Source organism: Panthera onca (genome assembly GCF_046562875.1).
Source record: "Panthera onca isolate mPanOnc1 chromosome E1 unlocalized genomic scaffold, mPanOnc1 haplotype 2 h2.Chr16_ul_10, whole genome shotgun sequence".
NCBI classification, from domain to species: Eukaryota; Metazoa; Chordata; class Mammalia; order Carnivora; family Felidae; genus Panthera; species Panthera onca.
The window spans coordinates 624,655-645,881 of record NW_027675809.1 but is presented as its reverse complement, the minus strand read 5'-3'; positions in this window follow the sequence as shown (position 1 = coordinate 645,881).

Below are 21,227 nucleotides of genomic sequence, written 5' to 3'. Positions count from 1 at the left end.
CAAGCAAATCATACGTCATGCAAATCAAGAGTAAACTGGTCTGCCTGGGTCAGTGAACATGAAAGGAAATAGTAATTAGAATCTCAGTAAAGAAAGAGATAATTTCAAAAGTCCAGTTGAAACAGTGGTGAATAAGATCCCAGTTTTAAATTTTGTTTTCCCTGGTGTGGCCCAAATCATCTTTGGTTTTCCAAAGTCTAAAGCTAAAAATAAAGTCTGATGAGAAAAGGTGACTTTTGAATCTCACACCTTTAGAGTTTTGCCATATGACAATGGATGAAAGCAGTTGTTAAAACAGGCACCTTTGTAACAAGTAGAATGATTATTTTCCATGTCCTTTTGTGCTCCTTGGGATAGGTGGGGGATAAAATTCAGTAGCCAATGAATGCCATTGTGCTTCCTGTTTTGCATTTCTCCGTGAATACCACTGTGTATTTGATTTACATTTTCTTACAGTTCATGGGAAGGTTGAAATGAGAACGCATATGGATGGAATGAAACCTTTTACAGGTAAATAAGAGACTGTCACTTTTGTCCTGGAAAATATTTTGCTCACAGGGATGGATGATCAAAAACAGTTTGGGGAAGGGGGTCAAAATGCCACAAAGCTCTCTTACTATAAGTCACCTTTTTCTCAATTCTGCTTTCACTTGGTTGATGTACCAAACTTGGACTCTTTTCCAGAGTTCTAATCAGTTCTAATCAGTTCCAGAATCAACTGATTCTGGTAGTTCTTTCTCACTCATTTAGTGTTTCGGTGGAAGGATAGTTTCATGAAGCAACCCACTCACTGCTCAGCTGTTTTTGCCAATGTCGCTCAATCTTTCAATAAGAAATTACTTTTTTTTTTTTTTTTTTTTTTCAACGTTTTTTTTTTTTTTTTTTTTTTTATTTTTGGGACAGAGAGAGACGCAGCATGAACGGGGGAGGGGCAGAGAGAGAGGGAGACACAGAATTGGAAACAGGCTCCAGGCTCCGGGCCATCAGCCCAGAGCCCGACGCGGGGCTCGAACTCACGGACCGCGAGATCGTGACCTGGCTGAAGTCGGACGCTTAACCGACTGCGCCACCCAGGCGCCCCAATAAGAAATTACTTTTAAGTAGATCTAGAGGGTACAATGCTAAGTGAAATAAATCAGTCAGAAAAAGACAAATGCCGTTTGATTTCACTCATGTGGAATTTAAGAAACAAACGAATGGGGCGCCTGGGTGGCTCAGTCAATTAAGCATCCGACTTCGACTCAGGTCATGATCTCATGGTTCATGAGTTTGAGCCCCTCATTGGGCTCTGTGCTGACAGCTCTGAGCCTGGAGCTGCTTCAGCTTCTGTGTCTCCCTCTCTTTCTCTGCCCCTCCCCCACTCACGCTTTGTATTTCTCTCTTTCTACACAAATGAATAAACATTAAAAAAAAATTTAAAAAAACAAAACAAAACAGAAACACAAGCCAAAAAAAAAACTAGACTCTTAACTATAGAGACCACATTGTTGCCAGAAGGGAGGCGGTGAGGGGATGAGTGAAATAAATTGATGGGATTAAGAGTTCATTTGTTATCATGAGCACCGATTAATGTCTAGAGTTGTGGAATCATTATATTGTGCATTGTACACTTATTCCAGTTACACTGTAAAGCTTTGACAGGATCAAATTATTGTCATTATGTAGAAAAAAGCCACATTATTCAGAGACAAGAATAAATACAATAAATGATAGCTGAATTTATATGTTTTCCATCTAGTATCTTAATTTGCTGGCCAATTGTAAAACAAATTTGTTCTCAGCAGGGCAGACTTGTTCCCAGAAATAAAAGACCTTCCTTTTGTAAACACTAAGGGGTTATGTTCTATTATGTGACTTCCCCATAATTCTGTGTAAACGTGTTTCCTTTTCCCCTTCCATTTCCTCAGATGGGGGGGATGCATTATAATGAGAATGAATTTTTCACCATTTCATGGAATGATTATTCTCAGACATTAATGTTCTTGTATTTTCAAAGGAAAAAAGGTTCATGTCAGTGATCTGGAGAAAGTTCTGGGAAGCATGGGGATCGAGCTCACAGCTGAGGAGCTTAAAAAGCTGCAGGAAACTCTGCCAATGGATGGTGAGCTATACAGAAGCCACAAAGACTTTCCAGGGAACTTGGTTTTGTGGCCCGTGTGAACAATTTAAAATTTTTACCTGTCGAGGGCTTTCTGAAAAATCCTGAAATTGATTAGGAAAAGGCATTGTCATTTGGATTTAGTCTGCAGTTTACCAAACCCTTCAGCCATAGCTTTGCCATCTGAGTGTCAGGTAGTTGATCAGCCTATATCCTAAGGAAGAAAAGGAAGGAAACTGGAGGGGACTAGGAAAAGAAATAAAAGGGGAAGTCAACCGAAAAAGGAAAGATGTGTGATTGTTCCAACATAATAGTGTTTCCCTCAGCTGTCAGTCGCCTACTTGCCAGAAAATACATATATTTGTCACACTGAGACAGTTTTCTTTTCCATAACTTCTTTTTAAATTTAATACCGAGACAGAACACATTTCCCACTCAATTACAGTTGTTTTACTGAAGTTGTAAGTAAGTGAATGTTCATACCATTTCCCTTCTGACATGAATTGTTCCTTTTCCTCTAGCTGCTGGAAACGTATTTCAGAATGCAATGTTGGATGGGGTGAAATCCACTAAGGGTAGGTTAAAAGCCTGATAAGAAAGGCAGAGACATCTGAAATCTTCAAGGTTCACATTTATCATTTAGATGCGAGTCCTGTCTAGCTTCCTATGTATAGATTACTTAGTTACTTTCTTTTATTTTAAGTTTATTTATTTACTTTGAGAGAGAAAGATAGTAAGTGGGGGAGTGCAGAGAGAAAGAGAGAGAAGGGGAATCCCAAGCAGGCCCTGCACTGACAGTGCAGAGCCAGACGCAGGGCTTGAACTCACCATCCCTGAGATCATGACCTGAGCTGAAATCAAGAGTCAGATGCTTAACTGACTGAGCCACCTAGGCACCCCAGTTACTTAGTTACTTTCATCATCATAATATTTTATGCTATAATGTCTCAATACATCTTTCTAGGAATCCATACTCACAACCCAAAAAATCTAATCATACACAGCAAATTATGAAGAAAAGGATTACCAAATTTTTAGGGAGTTGTGTAAGGAAAACTTGTTATGAAGGAAGATCGAAGGCAAATCCATAGAAACAAAAAGTAGATTAGGGTTGCGGGGGGCTGGGTGGAGAGGGAAGTAGGGAGTGACTACTTAATATGTATGGGCTCTCCTTTGGGGATGATGAAAATGTTTTGGAACTAGAAGTGATATCTGTACAACATTGTGAATATGTACCAAATTCCACTAAAGTGTTCACTTTAAAATGATTAATTTTATCTAAAAAAGTGCTAAGATTCTGCTTGTTTTTAAGGTTACCTTATGATCTTCACTCTGTTTTAATATTAGCTAGTTAATAAATTAATGAGGTCCTATCATCAAAGCTCATTCCTATTCTCTCTAATATTGGTTATAATCAAATCATGTAGCCTATCCCTTCATGAGCTGTTTATAATACAGGCTTCTATTCAAGGTTTAAAGGAAGAATTACTAATTCTGATTTTTCTGTTGATTATTTAATGCTCTTAGACATGTTAAATGGGAGTTCATACAGAAAAGTAATAATCACATAAGTACATTTTCTCTTTTGTTTTTTATTGTCATTTATATAATGACAAAGTATATATATTCAGATAACAATTCACATTCAAAAATATATTTCTAATATTTTAAACTCATTTTTTTTCATGTTTCATTCCTGTATGTTTCCTAAGGAGGCAAAGTCAAGGTGAATAACCTGGACACTGTCCTGGAAAACTTGGGAATCAAGCTCACACAAAAGGAACACGAAGATGTGACAGAAAATCTACCACTTACCGGTGCGTGTTTCACATACTACTGTATCTTACAGGAGACTTTCTGCACTTGTAGATGAGTGTGTCCATAATTAGTTTTACCTAGTATCGAAATGACATTTTTGCAAAGCTTAGAGAAGAAACTAGCCTTCTCTTCATTTCTATAAGCCCCATATCTTTAACCTCTTCTCTTTTGGATTCCAAGCATCACACACAGAACTATTATAACTACTTTCTGACCCAGTAATGAATTTACAAGAAGCAAAATGAATCTCATAGGCTATAGAATAGAAAGGAAGGAAGAAAAATATGACTAATTTCCCTATTATTAGTATCCCTCAAATAGTTGTGTCCTAAGCCCATTAATCACTCTAACTTTTACAATTCCGTGTTACAATTTTCAGTGGACAGTATTATCCACACTCCTATTTCCAACTGTCATTATATGCTGAAAACTTCTAGATGTTTTTCTGCAGCCCAAATTCCTCCCCAAATATGGGTTGGGTAAAACCACATCCAGATTCCTGTTGGGTTGTATCTGCCAAATTCATTCTTGCTCAGCAAAGCCTCAGATCTTGAATTCACTATATTTAAAAATACCTACCAAAAACTATCTCCTAATTATACATTCCCTTTCTCAGCTGGTGGCACCATCATGTTCTCAGTAAAACAAATTTAAAAATTGACATTTTTCAGGGCACCTGGGTGGCTCAGTCGGTTAAGCCTCCAACTTTGGTTTAGGTCATGATCTCGCTGTCCATGAGTTCGAGTCCCGTGCTGGGCTCTGTGCTGACAGCTCAGAGCCTACAGCCTGCTTCAGATTCTGTGTGTGTGTCTCTCTCTGCCCCTCCCCCAATTGTTCGTTTTCTCTTTCTCTCTCTCTCTCTCTCTCTCTCTCTCTCAAAAAATAAATAAATATTTTTTAGAAAACCCGAATTGGTATTTTTCACTGCAACTTTTTCTTAGTGCCACATCTCATTGAATACCAAGTCCTACCAATTAGGAGTGCTGACTATTTCATACGTCTGTGATCTGACCCTTGCTTTCCTTTTGGCTTTATCTTATATTATTTCCTGCTTCCACATTGCCCTATAACACCTCAGTGTCTGAACCATAGTATTGGATATAGGCAGGGTTCAAGATTCTTATATAGTCGGCTCTCCACCCTGTTGCAAAGCAGTAGCTATAAATGGATGAATTTTAGCGGGAGCATCTCCTGATTTTATCATTTGCTGTACGTCAACCCAACTGCTCTATTACAGTATGTTTACTTGTCGGTCTCACCCCAGAAACTGACTTGTTCAGAAATTATATTAAATTTATTATTAAATATATTTTAATTTTTAGTGCCTCATATGGTGCCTGAAATTTAGTAGATAATTCATGAAATTTTCTTCAGTTAATATACAGATCTTCTTTGTTATTTAATGCTTGTACCATGGCATCTGATTTGATTATCCAATTGTCCTTTTCCACATACTCTCCAACTCCTAGAACAAAAATACTTAGGCATATTTCACCAGGCCAATTCTTGTCTATAAAATTAATCTCAAAGTTTACCTTTTCCAGAGCTCCCTGATCCCTGGAATTCACTTTATTTACTCTTCCTCTTAGTTTAAAATTCATCCTATTCACACATATATTATTATATACTCAGCATATTGTATAAAAAGTGAGTGTCTTTATGTCACTCTTCTTTGTTTATGAACTGTGATTTTCTTGTAAGTAGAAACCATACCTACATCATTTTATATTTAGAGGCAATAAATATTGAAGAATGAATGGAATGATGGAATAATTAGACTAAACAAATGAAAAACAGTGAAAAATACAAATAATTCAAAGTGACAGAAAGTCTTCAAGAGGAACGTCAAATATAGGCTGGCCTTCTAACACTTCATTTGAGCAGTACATAACCAAAGGGCTCCAAATCATTGGTATAAATGTTATCAAAGCAAAAAGACAATTGCCTAATCATCAGTCATGCAGTTTTCTGCTTTCCAAAGAAGGTTTGGCAGAAATTATACTCATTTTGAAACAACCAGCAACATCCTGGCCAATTTCATTGGTATACAAGGGAATACTTGTTCATACTTAGCACACGGGTGCAAACTTGGCCTTCTCTTGAAACCCCCCCTCAGAACCATCCTACTTCCAAGTTATTACCAATAAGGCATAATATTCTTCTAAAGTTTATTGCTTTTTTTATGACTCATGACCCTTTTTTAAAAAAAAAAATAATTACTAGTGTTACACAAGGACTTCATGAAGCCTTAGGACATAGGAGAGCAAGTCTGCACATTCGACTCATCACGTAGAATTTTTATTAACCCATTAGCTTTCAGTGAACTGTTGAATCCCCTTTGTAACTAGTTATTATGTTACCACAAGTCCTTTCAGTTTGGAGACTCTCTGAAATATCTACCCATCTTTTAGGGTTAAAGAGAAATACATACGTATCTTTACACACAAGTGTATATAGTGTTAATCGAAGAAACAGGTCACCAATTTATGTGATCAAAAATCCCAAGACAGTTGTGATAGACAAAGAAACTAGAGAAAGACAAATTGGGAAAAGGTAAGAAGACAAGAAAGGTGGTCCCCAAAGACTCCTCTGACAAATGTGGCTGAACCAAAGCTGATAAATTGCTACACAGCCAAATAAGTCACTGGGACCTCTCACCCTGCCAGTAAGATGGAGAGCAGCCTTCAAATTCAAGAGGTTCATTCAAGACTCCATTTTGTCCAAGAGATAAAGACTCTCCCTCAACTAATGTGGAGTTAATTCTTTAAATCCAGGGTTTATATCCTTATAGTTGAGTCAGATAAAGCAGTGGAGCTAATGAACTTCGATCTCTTATTTCCCAATTTACCCTATTTTTTGTCTGTTTATATATGGCTCTCTGGCCTTATTACCTTATTTTGGCTTTCCTTGTAGCTAATGGGAAGGTTGAGCTCAGCACATTGATGGATGCAGTGGCCACTGTTACAGGTTAGTGAACAATTACTGTGACTCTAAGCTCCTAATTCGTACATTAAGTTATATTTTAATGCTCTATTCCAACTCTCCCTCACTACCTTTTTACTCTGCCATTTTACCATTTTATTGGGGAAGTGTTTCTACTTTAATTGTCTAAACTACGGGTTGGCAAACTCTGACCCTTGGGCCAAATCTGCTTCCGTTTGTGTAAACAATTTCATTGGAACACATCCAGCCCATTAGTTTGTGCATTATTTATGGCTGCTTTTACCATACAAAGGTGGAGCTGAGTAGTTGTGACAGAGATCATAAGTCCTACAAAACCTAGAATATTTCCTATTGTTTATAAACTTTTATAGAAAAGTTGGCTGACTCCTAGCCTAGAGTTTAACTTCAGAGTGATCTTACATCCTCGATTGTTATGGTTTACCACGGAGGGAGATTAATTTTAACGAATTATTTTTAATACCCTCTTTTACTCCAAGTAGTCCTTGTATATGTGATAAATTGTATGGAATTTTAACTTTTGATATTTACACTATATACTGAAGTGCAATGCTTGATAAAAAATTCTTTATCCTCTGAGGTTTCTTCCAAACAGTACTTCGATATGCATAATCTGAGTGTCATGAAGGGAAACTGACTTTCTGCAAACGTAGCCTCAAAGTACTAGCCCAGAGTGCGCAGGACAGAAAGGCTCATGGACCCAGTTAAAATGTTTGAGTCACACAGTATTACATCATTTAAAAACACACAGCAAAACAAAACAAAACAAAATAAAATAAAAACACACAGCAAAAATGGGGCAGAAATATGGAATACATTAACAAATTCAGGGTAGAGTGAATGGAAGGACTACACTACTTGAATCTAAGGTGTGTGATGTGCATAATAAGTTTTGTGTCTCTCTCTGTTCAGCAGCATTAGTTTTCCCTGCTGCTGATGTGGTTATAAGGACCAGAATTGAGATTCAAGCAGATGGACCACAGATGGAAAGTGCTCTAGCCTGTGACACAAACTCTTTCAGAAAGACTCAGGGTTAGGGGCACCTGGGTGGCTCAGTCAGTTGAGCATCTGACTCTTGACTTTGTATCAGGTCATGATCTCACAGTTCGTGAGATCAAGCCCCATGTCAGGCTCTGCACTGACAGCACAGAGCCTGCATTATGGGATATTCTCTCTCTCTCTCTCTCTCTCTCTCTCTCTCTCTCTCTCAATCTCTCTGCCCCTCTCCCCACTCTATCTCAAAGTAAATAAACTTAAAAAAAAAAACAAAAACAAAAAAAGAAAGACACAAGGACAAGTACCTGTAGCTAATAGTTGTAGCTTGCCATTAAGGCCATCAAAGAGCCATAGGTTTTGTGTTCCTTGAGCAGAGGACACAGAAGACCTAAAAATGGTGTCACCAATGGATTGCCAAATTAGAGTCATTTGAACAAGTGTCATAAATATTTTCCACATCTTGAATATTTGGTGCCTCAAGCAATTTTAGAGTATCGCAAATATTTAACGCTTCTTATACATTTAGCCTAGCATATATTTAGTGAACAGGTTCTCCATGTGCATGTAATGCCTGGTGAGTATTAAATATTGCTCAGTTCTTTCATTCCCTTCTATCTCACTTACATACCCTTTACTTAACTACTTGTCTGTACTGCAAAACATCTTAAAAGATGTAGCCCGTGTTTTGTAAACTACAAACTTGAACTAATGTACTTACTTCACTTGTGTAATAGAATTAAATGTTCTCAAAGGCAAATGCACATTATGCTGAATTAACATATTAAGTAGTGAAGTAAAACCAGACACAACACTCATAATTAAGGTAATAACAGAGACACTGAATTTTAAATATCTGTGATATTTTAAATAACTTGGAATCCCCCAAGCCACTTATATCTTGCTTAAATTGCTTTACTCAAAAAAAATTGCTTTACTCCATAATTATAGATATTGAATTTTTTGAGTAAAGGGAACAATTCTGTTTCCATGATGTCTGATGGCGCAAAGGTCTCATGCTACTTTGTTCATAGCTGTTGCATGATCTGCTAAATAGATAAATGACTTCTTTTTTTCATATTTTGGAGATTTTAGGTCATATCCAAACTTTTCATCTACTTACATTTCTTTCTTTGAAGGAGGAGAAGTTAATGTCAGTGATATTCAAAGTATTCTGGAAAAAATGGGGATAGAGCTCACAGATAAGGAGTGCTCAAAACTAAAGAAATATCTGCCAGTCAATGGTGAGTATTTAAAAAAAACAATGTAGCCTTTAAGGAACTTAGACTTGTGTTTATTTTTTGAGAAGTTCTAGAATTATTTCCATTTGATAAGAACAGGATTTAGAAGGAATTATGCAGTTCCAGTTTAAGAAGTAACCCCAGCAGTGCCACTTTATTTATAGAATCATTGGCCCCTTCAGTCACTAACCTGGTATTAAGTCAAGGAAGTGTCTATTCTAACTTTTGATTCTAGTCAGAAGGCATCCTCAAGAATAAACAGGGACATACAGGAAAGTAAAAAGAGTGAGAAAATACCAGAAAGGGAAAATGGGGAAATTAAAGGGAGGCCTAGGGAATTAAGATGTGTGTGTTTCAGCATAGTAGAGTGCCCATAATAACTCCCTCAGAAGCCAGGGAGCCATATTGAAAATTTTTTCTACTTGTTAATTGTTTTCTTGGTTATTTACAATTAAATTAGGCCTTTTCTGGGGGTAAATTATGATGTCTGTCTTTCCTAAATGCCTAACTTAATCTCTCATGGGTGTGGTCTGATTTCTTTCTTTCTTACAGCTGTTGGAAAGGTGTACCAAAATAGGTTGATGGATGGTGTAAAAACCCTTAAAGGTGAGTGACAGGTATAGCAAAAAAGCAGATGAATCTGAATCTGAAAAGCAGATGAGAAGCCTTTACCACTGTGTGTGTATGTGTGTGTAAAACTACATTCATGTTTTTTCCAAAGATCTTTTCTGTATTTATTTTACGAAATGGCCTCCTGTACCATTCTTTTACCTTAAGATGGAAGCAAAAATCCACATAAAAGTAGAACTCTTGAATAACTTCACCCTTAAGGAAATGGTAAACTAGAAAAATGTCTAATCAGCACAAGTAGGTAAAAGGAAGTTTATGTGTATAGTCATGGATTCTAAGATCATGAAGAAATGTCTTCTTTGAAAATTCATGACTATGGACCTATGTTCATGTTGGTTCCAATTCATATCTGCACTCCCTGCATGGCCCAGGAACTCACAAAAATTTAACAAAAAGTGAGGCACCTGGGTGGCTCTGTCAGTTGAGTGTGTGACTTTGGCTCAGGTCATGATCTCATGGTTTGTGGGTTTGAGCCCCATGATACGCTCTGTGCTGAGAGTGCAGAGCCTGCTTTGGGTTCTCTGTCTCAGTCTCTCTCCGCACCTCCCCCACTCACATGCACGTGCGTTCTCTCTCTCTCTCAACAGAAATAAATATTAAAAGAAAATTTTTTTAAAGTTTGCACCAGCATTGTAGTAACTCTAGTATTCAAGAAATTCATCCTCACATCATGGTCAGAAGAATTTTCCCTATAAAACTTTTCTTAAAATGAACTTGAAACAGAAAATTACAAAAGATGAAAAAATTTTGCCAAAAGGGAATTAAAAGCAAAAATGAACTATTGGGACCTCATCAAGATAAAAGGCTTCTGCACTACAAAGGAAACAATCAACAAAACTAAAAGGCAACCGTCGGAATGGGAGAAGATATTTGCAAACGACATATTGGATAAAGGGCTAGTATCCGAAACCTATAAAGAACTCGCAAACTCCACACCTGAAAAACAAATAACCCCGTGAAGAAATGGGCAGAAGACACGAACAGGCACTTTTCCAAAGAAGACATCCAGATGGCCAACAGACACATGAAACGATGCTCAACATCCCTCATCATCAGGGAAATACAAATCAAAGCCACACTGAGATACCACCTCACGCTGAGTGGTCAGAGTGGCTAAAATGAACAAATCAGGTGATTATAGATGCTGGCCAGGATGTGAAGAAATGGGAACCCTCTTGCACTGTTGGTGGGAATGCAAACTGGTAGAGCTGCTCTGGAAAACAGTGTGGAGGTTCCTCAAAAAATTAAAAATAGATCTACCCTATGACCCAGCAATAGCACTGTTAGGAATTTACCCAAGGGATACAGGAGTGCTGATGCATTGGGGCACATGTACCCCAATGTTGATAGCAGTGCTTTCAACAATAGCCAAATTATGGAAAGAGCCTAACTGTCCATCAACTGATGAATGGATAAAGAAGATGTGGTTTATATATGCAATGGAATACTACATTGGCAATGAGAAAGAATGAAATCTGGCCTTTTGTAGCAACGTGGGTGGAACTGGAGGGTATTATGCTAAGTGAAATAAGTCAGGCAGAGAAAGACAGATACCATATGCTTTCACTCTTATGTGGATCCTGAGAAACTTAACAGAAGACCATGGGGGAGAGGAAGAGGAAAAAAAAAAGTTAGAGAGGGAAGGAGGCAAACCAGAAGAGACTCTTAAAAACTGAGAACAAACTGAGGGTTGATGGGCGTTGGGGGAGAGGGGAAAGTGGGTGATGGGCATTGAGGAGGGCACTTGTTGGGATGAGCACCGGGTGTTGTATGGAAACAAATTTGACAATAAAGTATATTTAAAAAAAATTTGCCAATATATACGATAAAAAATGGAACCCCCAAAGACTTCATATGATACAAATATTTTAGATAGTCCATAAAATAAGTATGCTTTAAATGACTAAATTCACAAAAGGAAAATGGAAATACTCTTAAAAACTAGCACAGGAAAAAATGGATTTGAAAGGAGTCAAAATTTCTAGAAATGAAACGTCTAGCCTGAAAAATTTAAAAACATAATGGTTTTATTAGCAGATGTAAATGAAGAATTAATTGGATTACTGGAATAGAACTCTGAAAAAATTACCAAGATTCCAGCATAGAGACAAAAACGTTACAAACAGGAAGGAGGAGTAAGAGGCCTGAGGGTCAGAGTGAAAAATCTGCCAATTTATCCAACAGCATACAAAAGAGCTAACAGAGACAAAGAAAGAAAATGCTAATTTGAAGACCTAACAGTTGGTAATTTTTTGTGATTGTTCAAAGACATGGGTCCTAAAACACAGGGCACGTAATGAGTCCTAAAATGTTGCTTAAGAGGTCTCTGGTTAATCATATCGTAAGGAAGTCACAGAACACCAAAACAGAACAAAACAAAAAACCCTACGGGCAACCACAGTGCATTCTGACTACCTACAAATGAACAATTAGACTTATAGTGGACTACAATGAGATGCCACCTTACACCCCATAGGATGGAGATTTTATAAAAAGGGACAGAAGCGCCTGCATGGCTCAGTCAGTCAGTTAAGCATCCAACTTCAGCTCAGGTCATGATCTCACAGTTCGTGAGTTTGAGACCCACATCACGCTGTGCTTTGGATCCTCTATCCTTGCTCTGCCCCCCCCCCACTACACCCCGCTCATGCTTTCTCCACTCCCCCCACTCAAAAATAAACATTTAAAAAAATAAAATTTTTCAAAAAGGAACAGAAAATAACAAGTGTTGGTGAGAATGTGGAGAAGTTGGAACACTTGTGCGCTGGTGGTGGAAGCGTGAAATGGTGCAGCCACTATGAAAACCAGTATGGCAGTTCCTCAAAAACTTAAAATTACTACATGATTCAGCAATTCCATTTCTGGGCATGTGTCTTAGTTCATTCAGGCTGCTATAATAAATTTCCAGGGACTGGATGGCTTATAAACAACAGAAGTTCATTTCTCACAGTTCTGGGGACTAGAGTCCAAGATCAGGATGCCAGCATGGGCCCTCCTTTGGGTTGTATTTGTACAGTGACTTCGCATTGTATCATTTCAAGGTGGGAGGGGCAAGGGATCTCTGCAGGTTATCCTTTATAAAGACACTAATCTCATTCATAAGGGCTCTGCCCTCATGACCTAATAACCTCCCAAAGGACCCATCTCTTTTTTTTTTTTTTTTAATTTTTTTTTTTTTTTAACATTTATTTATTTTTGAGACAGAGACAGAGCATGAACGGGGGAGGGTCAGAGAGAGGGGGAGACACAGAATCGGAAGCAGGCTCCAGGCTCTGAGCTGTCAGCACAGAGCCCGACGCGGGGCTCGAACCCACAGACCGGGAGATCATGACCTGAGCCGAAGTCGGCCGCTTAACCGACTGAGCCACCCAGGCGCCCCTAGGACCCATCTCTTAATACCATCAATTTGAGAATTAGGCTTTCAATATATGAATGGCAGGGGGTAGGGGGGCACACAGACATTCAGACTTTTGTAGTGCGTATCCAAATTTGTATATCCAGCACTATTCAAAGAGCCAAGAGATGGGCTCAGTCTGTGTGTTCATCAACCTTAAAATGGAAAGAAATTGTGACACAGGCTACAACATGGTGAACATTGAAGACATTTTGCTAAGTGAAATAAGCCAATCACAAAAAGACAGATACTGTATGATTCTATTAACGTAAGATAACCTGGAGCAGTCAGATTCGTAGAGACAGAGGCTGGGTGTAGGGAGGAATGAGGAGTATTGTTTGAGGAGTACGGACTTTTAATTTGGGAAGGTAAAAGCTTCTGGGATGGATAGTGGGTGATGGTTCTAAAACAAGGTGAGTATATTCCATGCCACTGAACTCTATCCTGAAAAATGGTTAAAATGGTAAATGTATGTCATGCATATTCTACTATATATATATTTCAGTCTCACAAAATGAGAGAAATTATTAGACATTTTTGGGAAAATTTATTCAGAGGAAAGAACCATGTAAACTGTTCAGCAAACAAAAATAATACTTTCCTACTGGCAGAAGCATATGAATTTTGTTTTCTGTATTTCTGTAAATCATCTTGAAGTTCTGCCACAGTCTTTAAAAGCTAATTATATGAATGGATTCCCACAATTACTCATTGGAGGAAATTCTAATTCCACCTTTATTACTGACACTCTTAGATACAACCGAATATACATTCGACCTTTTTCTTTAAGGTGAAACCAATATCTATAACACACAGTAATTCATAGCTATTGTCACATTCTAAGGTTATTCAATGTTGCTTACATTCTTCTCTTTCTTCCAAGGAGGGATTGTTGATGTTGCTAACCTAGACACTGCTTTGCAAAACATGGGAATGAATCTCACAGGAATGGAAAATAGCGATTTGATAAAGAACCTACCTGTTGATGGTGAGTAAGCATATAAATTTTTGCATCACTGAATATAACTTGAGTTGTGAGCTTCTATAAAATCATCTCTGAAGAAGTTTGTTTGCCAGTAAGAAGATATTTGTAAAAACTTAAAAATGAGCTCAGAAAGAAAATAAAGTAATATTCTTTCTTGTCATTTTATTAACATATTTCATCAATCTTTTTAATTCTGGATCCAAAGGAATGCTAAAAACATAGTTGTTTGATTAGGACTACAAAAAGTGAGGGAATAGATAAATAATTAGGGGTGAAAATAACATGAAAAACGGTCTAGAGGAGATACAGAAAAAAATAGGAAAATAAAAGAGAAAATGTGGGAGATTAAACATGAGAGGCACATTCCAAAGCCGTATGATAGCACTCATTCATTTTCTCAGAGCGGTCTGCAAACACTCAGGCTATAACATACGGAATTTTGCCTTTTTCTGAAGCTACATAATATCCCACTCCTATTTCAAATTCCATGATCTAAATAAAGGCCACATTCTCAGGCAGCTCCCTTGGAGAACTAGAAACACTGAAATACAATTGAAGCTGAATTAGGGCTGAAATGCAGTGGTTCAATGAAAATATTATGCTAAGTGAAAGAAGCCAGTCACAAAAGAGCGCGTATTGTATGATTCCATTTATAGGAAATGTCCAGAATAAGCAGATCTGTATGTACTACATATTAATGTTTCCATTTGGATTTTTAGAAATCTTTTCCTCATATAATATACTGACACTTAGTCCTGACACTTTCCCTGACACAGATAGATTAGTGATTGTCTAGGACTGCGGTTGGGGCTATAGATGGGAACTGCAAATTAATGGTATGAGGTTTCTTTTTTGATAATGAGGTTTCTTTTGTGGAATATGAAAATGTTCCAAAATTAGATTACAGTGATAGTTGCAGAATTCAGTCTATATCCTAAAACTGTTCACTTGTATACTTGAAATGGATGAATTTGTTTGGTATGCAAATTATATCTCAATAAATTGTTTAAAAATGAGTATTGGCCTGCTCTGTACTTTTAGAGCCAGAAGATAATAAAGAACAAAAATGACATGAAGCTTCTATTTACATATTTGTCATCTACAAATTAGACAAAAAATAATAATTTGTGCAAATGCAATGTCTTAGTTGTTTTTGGTCTAGTAAGGAAAAATGAATCTGAGATCCTATAGAATCCCAAATTTCTATCTTTGTAATATGCTTTCATGTTAATGTCTTTAAATATTGATTTAAAAATATACAGAATCTCTCCTTTTAAAATTATCTCAAGCCAATCACTGAAGTGATCATTAATTTACTCATAGGGAATAAAGGAGTAAGAAACTCTGTGTCAAAAAAAAAAAAACAAAAAAGTCAGGAACTACTAAGTACCAGCCTATTACATAAGGAGATCAATTGTAAGAGCCAGATACAAACATTAATATGTAGCACACAAAAATTGTAAATTCTGTTCCTTGTGCATGATGTAAACAGTGGAGAGTTTCCCAACGTATAGGAGTCATGAAGCAGACTCTGTGGGAAACGGTGACTTAATTTTATATCTCATCCTTAACTACCAGAGGTTTAATTTTCTGTAGTTCAATGAATCAAAGCTCTAGTAATATTTTAGAACTTCTGGCTCAAGATGAATATAGGATAAAATATTAGAGTATACATATATTGCTTTCTTTTTTAAATTCCATATTGCTAATGAGTGCCGGTGTTATATTTGTATTTGATTTACATGGCTCTCTTAACAGATAATGGGAAGGTTAAAGTGAAAAAGTTAATGGATGCATTGAAAATGTTTTCTGGTGAGTGGCAAGTTACTATAAAATTGTACTATTTTTAAAATATCTCCTCGACTTCCCCAAACTGTTTATATGTCTTTATATTATGTCTCATTGAATACTTGTTTTCAGAATCTTATGCTGTATTTATTTGTACAACTTAAATTTTAAAAATACAATGAAAATTCTGTGTCTTGGTAAGAAATCTGGCCCAAATGTTTTTAATAAAGCAATAATATCACTTACCTCACTAATATTCAAATAATCCCATACCTTGATAGGCATATATGAAGAGAAAAATCACATAATTTAGGATCTCCCCAGAATTCTAAGTTCCCCTGCCAAAATTATAAATTTCCATGATTTCCATCATTCTAATTTGCTGGCCAATCTTAAAAGCAAATCTACCCTCTGCTGCATTAGATGCACACAGATCCATCACTAAGAGAGTATGCCTTTTAGGAGATTAAGGACCTGTGTTCTATTTGTGGCCTCCCTGTGATTCTGTGTAGTTGTATGTGTTTCCTTTTACTCGCTCGCTACTTCCGAGCTGAAGGTGATCATTTTTTCATTATCTGGAATCATTAGATTCCAAATTGTCACGCACTGATGTTCCTGTCTTTTGAAAGGAAAAAAGATTGATGCCAACGATCTGCTAAAGGTCCTGGGAGCCCTGGGGATCGAGCTCCCTGAAAAGGAACTAGTGAGGCTGAGACAGACGGTGCCTATCGACGGTGAGCCATATAAGTCTCAGAACAGCCTTTCCGGGGACATTGGTTTTGGGGGTCATTGTCAGCAGTTCTAAATTGTTGTCTCTTTGTTTCTCCTAAAAAGTACTGAAAATAATTTTTAAAACAAATTAAGTTTGCTGACGTACAGATTCAACCTGTCAACCCAGCTCTTTAACCATAACCATATTGCCATCAGAGTTGATGCAGGTTGTAATAACACTACCCAGTCACGCCCCTGAGAGGCCTGCATGATAGGAAGGAAACTGAGGGAAGTGAGACACAGGTTAAAAAAAAAAGGGGGAGGGGACATAAAGAAGTAGTGATTTTTTTTTTTTTCCTGCACAGTATAGTCTTCCCAGCAGTCTTCTTTGTTGCTGAACACTGGGTACATTTTTGTCACAATTTTTTTCCTAAAATAATTTTTATTTGATGAGGAGATAGAACAGATTTCCTAGGGAAAGAGTAAAAAAGATTGCTCCTAGAATTACCCAGTTGCCCAAAAACTGTGTGTCCATGTTCTTTTCCTTTGGATATAAATTATGGTTTTTCTTTTTTAATAGCTACTGGAAAGGTGTATAAGAACAGATTGTTGGATGGTGTGAAGTCTGTAAAAGGTATTTAAGAACCATGATTAGCAGAAAAGTCTGCTAAATGTCAACACAAATATCAACACAAACATCTTACCCCCAGGTTTTGAGTCATGTCTACATTCCTGTATTTAGATTTTTTTTATTTCATTATGTTAAGTACTTTTGCATAATCACCCATGGTATAGTATTGCAAGGGATCCATTCACTCTTGGAGAATATTTCTAAATAGCACCCCCAAAGAATCATTTGAAATCTAATTTATACAACACATAATATACAGAATATCATAGGCAGTTTTTCTGAGTGTTTGCCCAACAACAATACAAAGGATTTTGGAGTGATCTTTAATAATTTTATGGCACAAATCAAGTTATTTTATTTTTTATTTTTTTAATTTATTTTTTTATTTTATTTATTTTTAAGGCAAAGAGAGACAGAGCATGAGTGGGGATGGGGCAGAGAGAGAGAGGGAGACACAGAACTGGAAGCAGGCTCCAGGCTCTGAGCTGTGAGCACAGAGCCCGACGCGGGGCTCGAACTCACAAACTGTGAGATCATGACCTGAGCCGAAGTCGGACGCCCAACCAACTGAGCCACCCAGGCGCCCCTCAAGTTATTTTCTATAAAACATTCTTTCCTAAAGACCAGTTAACAACAATAGCAGCAACAGCAAATGTGGAAAAGAAGCATGGTATTGTGGCCAAAATGCTTTTTTACTTCCTCTTCCTGTAGGTCCTTAGAAAAAGAGACCAGAAGGGGAAGTAGGAAGGGAAAGAGGAAAAGGGTAGAAGGTTTGCTGCTATTTAATGAGAGAAGCCTCTTGCAGGTGGCAGTTGGCCTCCTGACATCCCAGATACTTGGAATAATTCCAGTCAGCAACATTCCTTGGAGAATTTTGTGGTGAATGTGTTATTCGTGACACTTCTCTTTGAGAGCATTGAGTCCATTTTTATAGTCTTTTCATCTTTAATATACTTTTTGTATATTGCAATAGCAGAACATTGATGATCTGAATCTTGAACTATCCCTCTCAGCTGATACCTTGGCTTTGTTTTGGGGACAGACCTGCACAGTATTCTCTCTGTATTCCCCATGGGGACAGTCCTATCATTGCTATTCTTTTGGCCCCTCTTTTAACAGATGAGTATTACTTAATACTACAAATAGTAACTTTAAACACATAATCACAGCCTGTCACCCAGTAATGCTTCAACCTCAGAATATTTTTTAAGTAGGCTAAATGCCCAATGTGGGGCCTGAACTCACGACGCCAAGATCAAGAGTCACACATTCTACTGACTAAGCCAGCCAGGCACCCCCAACCTCAGAACATTTTATCTAAGTTGTTCTTGACATCATTTTAGGTGATTTACTGAGTCAACCTTATATGCCTGTTCACTAATACAAATAAATTGTACCTTTTCCTTTGTTTTTTTTATCATACTAAAATGCATGTGAGAAAAATTATATATAATCTTTGGAAATCACGTAATATTTTTTTTTATGATTACTTCCTGTTTGTTTCTTAGGAATGGTTAAAGCCAATAACCTAGACAATGTTCTGGAAAATCTGGGAATTGAACTCACTGAAAAGGAACGTGAAGCTCTGGCAGAAAATCTGCCACTTAGTGGTAAGCATTGTAGATAATAATGAGCCTTAGGAGTTTACATTTATGGGCTTGTGTAAGAGAATGTATATTAACTAGTGATATTTGGTATACCAAAAGAAATTAGAAGCATTTGCAAAGATAGGGATGAACAGTCTTCATTTAAGAACAGATCACGTATTATTTAGGGTAAACTACATTTTTATTTAAAAACAAACCTGAAATTATGTCCCGGTTAAATGCAGCAGAAGTTAAATTCTTTCCCCCGTGAAAGTCCAAGGCGAGAGTATCTTTGGGTAACGGACAGTGGCTCTTCTCCATTCAGCGATACAGGGATCCAGGTTCCTTGCCTGTTGGATTCCTTTTTAAGGCCTTGTCATCGTTTCTATCGAATAATGGAATGGAAAGGAGAGCATGAAGGAGAGAGAGTGCACACGTTATTTCCTTAGCCATCCCTTTGTGGAGAACCGGTCACGTGGCTGCACCTAAATAAATGTGAGGCGGAGGTGGGGCGGTAGAGATGTAGTATCTGTCTGGGCATCCACTTCCATTTATGATTCTACGCTCTGAGAGGAAATCAGAGTATCGGTAGGTAGTTGGCTGCTTTTTGTGTTTTGTTTTGTATTCATTGACAGTTGCCTCAAATATACATGCACCATGTGATTTGAAGCCCAGGAGGCCTTCCCTAAAAAGTCTCCGTGAGACTAGAACTGAAGAAGATAAAATAAAACTAAATCAAATCAAAATAAATCAATAAAGGAACACTGTTTCCTAGTCATCTTCATTGAGGTTAACAGTATATATTTCCAGGTAACAAGCCCAACACCAGATTGCAGCAGATAGTTTTGCTTTGTCCCCAGCTGAGGACTGTTAATGCCTAAAGGAGCCTGTAACCAACCACAACTTAGACAAGCCTTAAGTTCCGCAATGGGGAAACTGGCTCATTAATAGAAAAAAGGTGTAGTCGGGGCGCCTGGGTGGCGCAGTCGGTTAAGCGTCCGACTTCAGCCAGGTCACGATCTCACGGTCCGTGAGTTCGAGCCCCGCGTCGGGCTCTGGGCTGATGGCTCGGAGCCTGGAGCCTGTTTCCGATTCTGTGTCTCCCTCTCTCTCTGTCCCTCCCCCGTTCATGCTCTGTCTCTCTCTGTCCCAAAAATAAACGTTGAAAAAAAAAATTTAAAAAAAAAAAAAAAAAAGAAAAAAGAAAAAAGGTGTAGTCTTAGGCTTCTTTGCTTCTCTTGCACACGCTTGGCTTCTCTGTCACCTGCCCATTCCAGCTTCATGTTCTTCAAGTCGAATCACTTACCTTCTCATTATGCTTTAAAACATCACTCAGAAATGTTAGAAAGACCTAAGGAACAGGGGTTATGGTTTATGCAGTCAGCTATCCTCTTGAGGCTTTTGGTTTATAGATTTGTGAAATTGTAGGCCTTCCTTTATTTTGCTTTGAGGAATGGTGGTGTGCAACCAGTGAGGTTAGTTGGACAGAGCCGTGATCTCAAGAGTGCCATGCTTGGGGTTTAGTGCTCTGATTTGGCCATCAAGAGAGTCTTCATAATTTGCTTTTAAATTTTTTAATGTTTATTTATTTTGGAGACTGAGAGAGAGCGTGAGCAGGGGAGGGGCAGAGAGAGAGGGAGACCCAGAATCTGAAGTAGGCTCCAGGCTCCGAGCTGTCAGCACAGAGCCCGACGCGGGGCTCGAACCCACGGGTCGTGAGATCGTGACCTGAGCCGAAGTCGGCCGCCCAACCGACTGAGCTGCCCAAGTGCCACAAGAGAGTCTTCACAATTTTATCTTTGAATTTGTGTTTCCTAATTGAAGTCTGATGGGAAACTAGAGCATGGCTGGGGCTTGGCACCCTGGTTCAGGCATGTTACTGCCCCTGCCATTTAGTCCCCAGGATGTATTCTGGATCAACCACTCCACAGCCTCTGGTATGGCCAACCTCCCTTTCACCACCATGCCTGGCAACATCTGCATCCCCTGACCCCAGCAGGGACCTGGGCATGGTTGCAGGGAGGGCTGGCATTGGCAACCTGTACCTGAAGGCATCTTGTGACAAGACATGGCAGCAGCAGTCCCCACTCTGGGCTGGCAGGGTCAAGCCTGTTCCTCATCCCCTTCCAGGTATCTAGTGTGTCCCCATGTCAAGGCTGCATTACTCTTGGGAGTCGCCTGTCCATAGTGAGTTGAGGCAACCAGTGCATAGGAAAGTGAGACACGTGACTCAATTTTCAGATGTGTGGTTCTGGCGGCAGGAGGAAGGAAGGAAGTCTGCTGCTAGTGAGCCTCGTGCGTGCTGAGTAATGGGACCACCCAGGGTGCCTGTGAGGTTCTGCACTCAACCCTAGAAGATGCCATGCCTGTGACAGTGCAACATTTACCAGC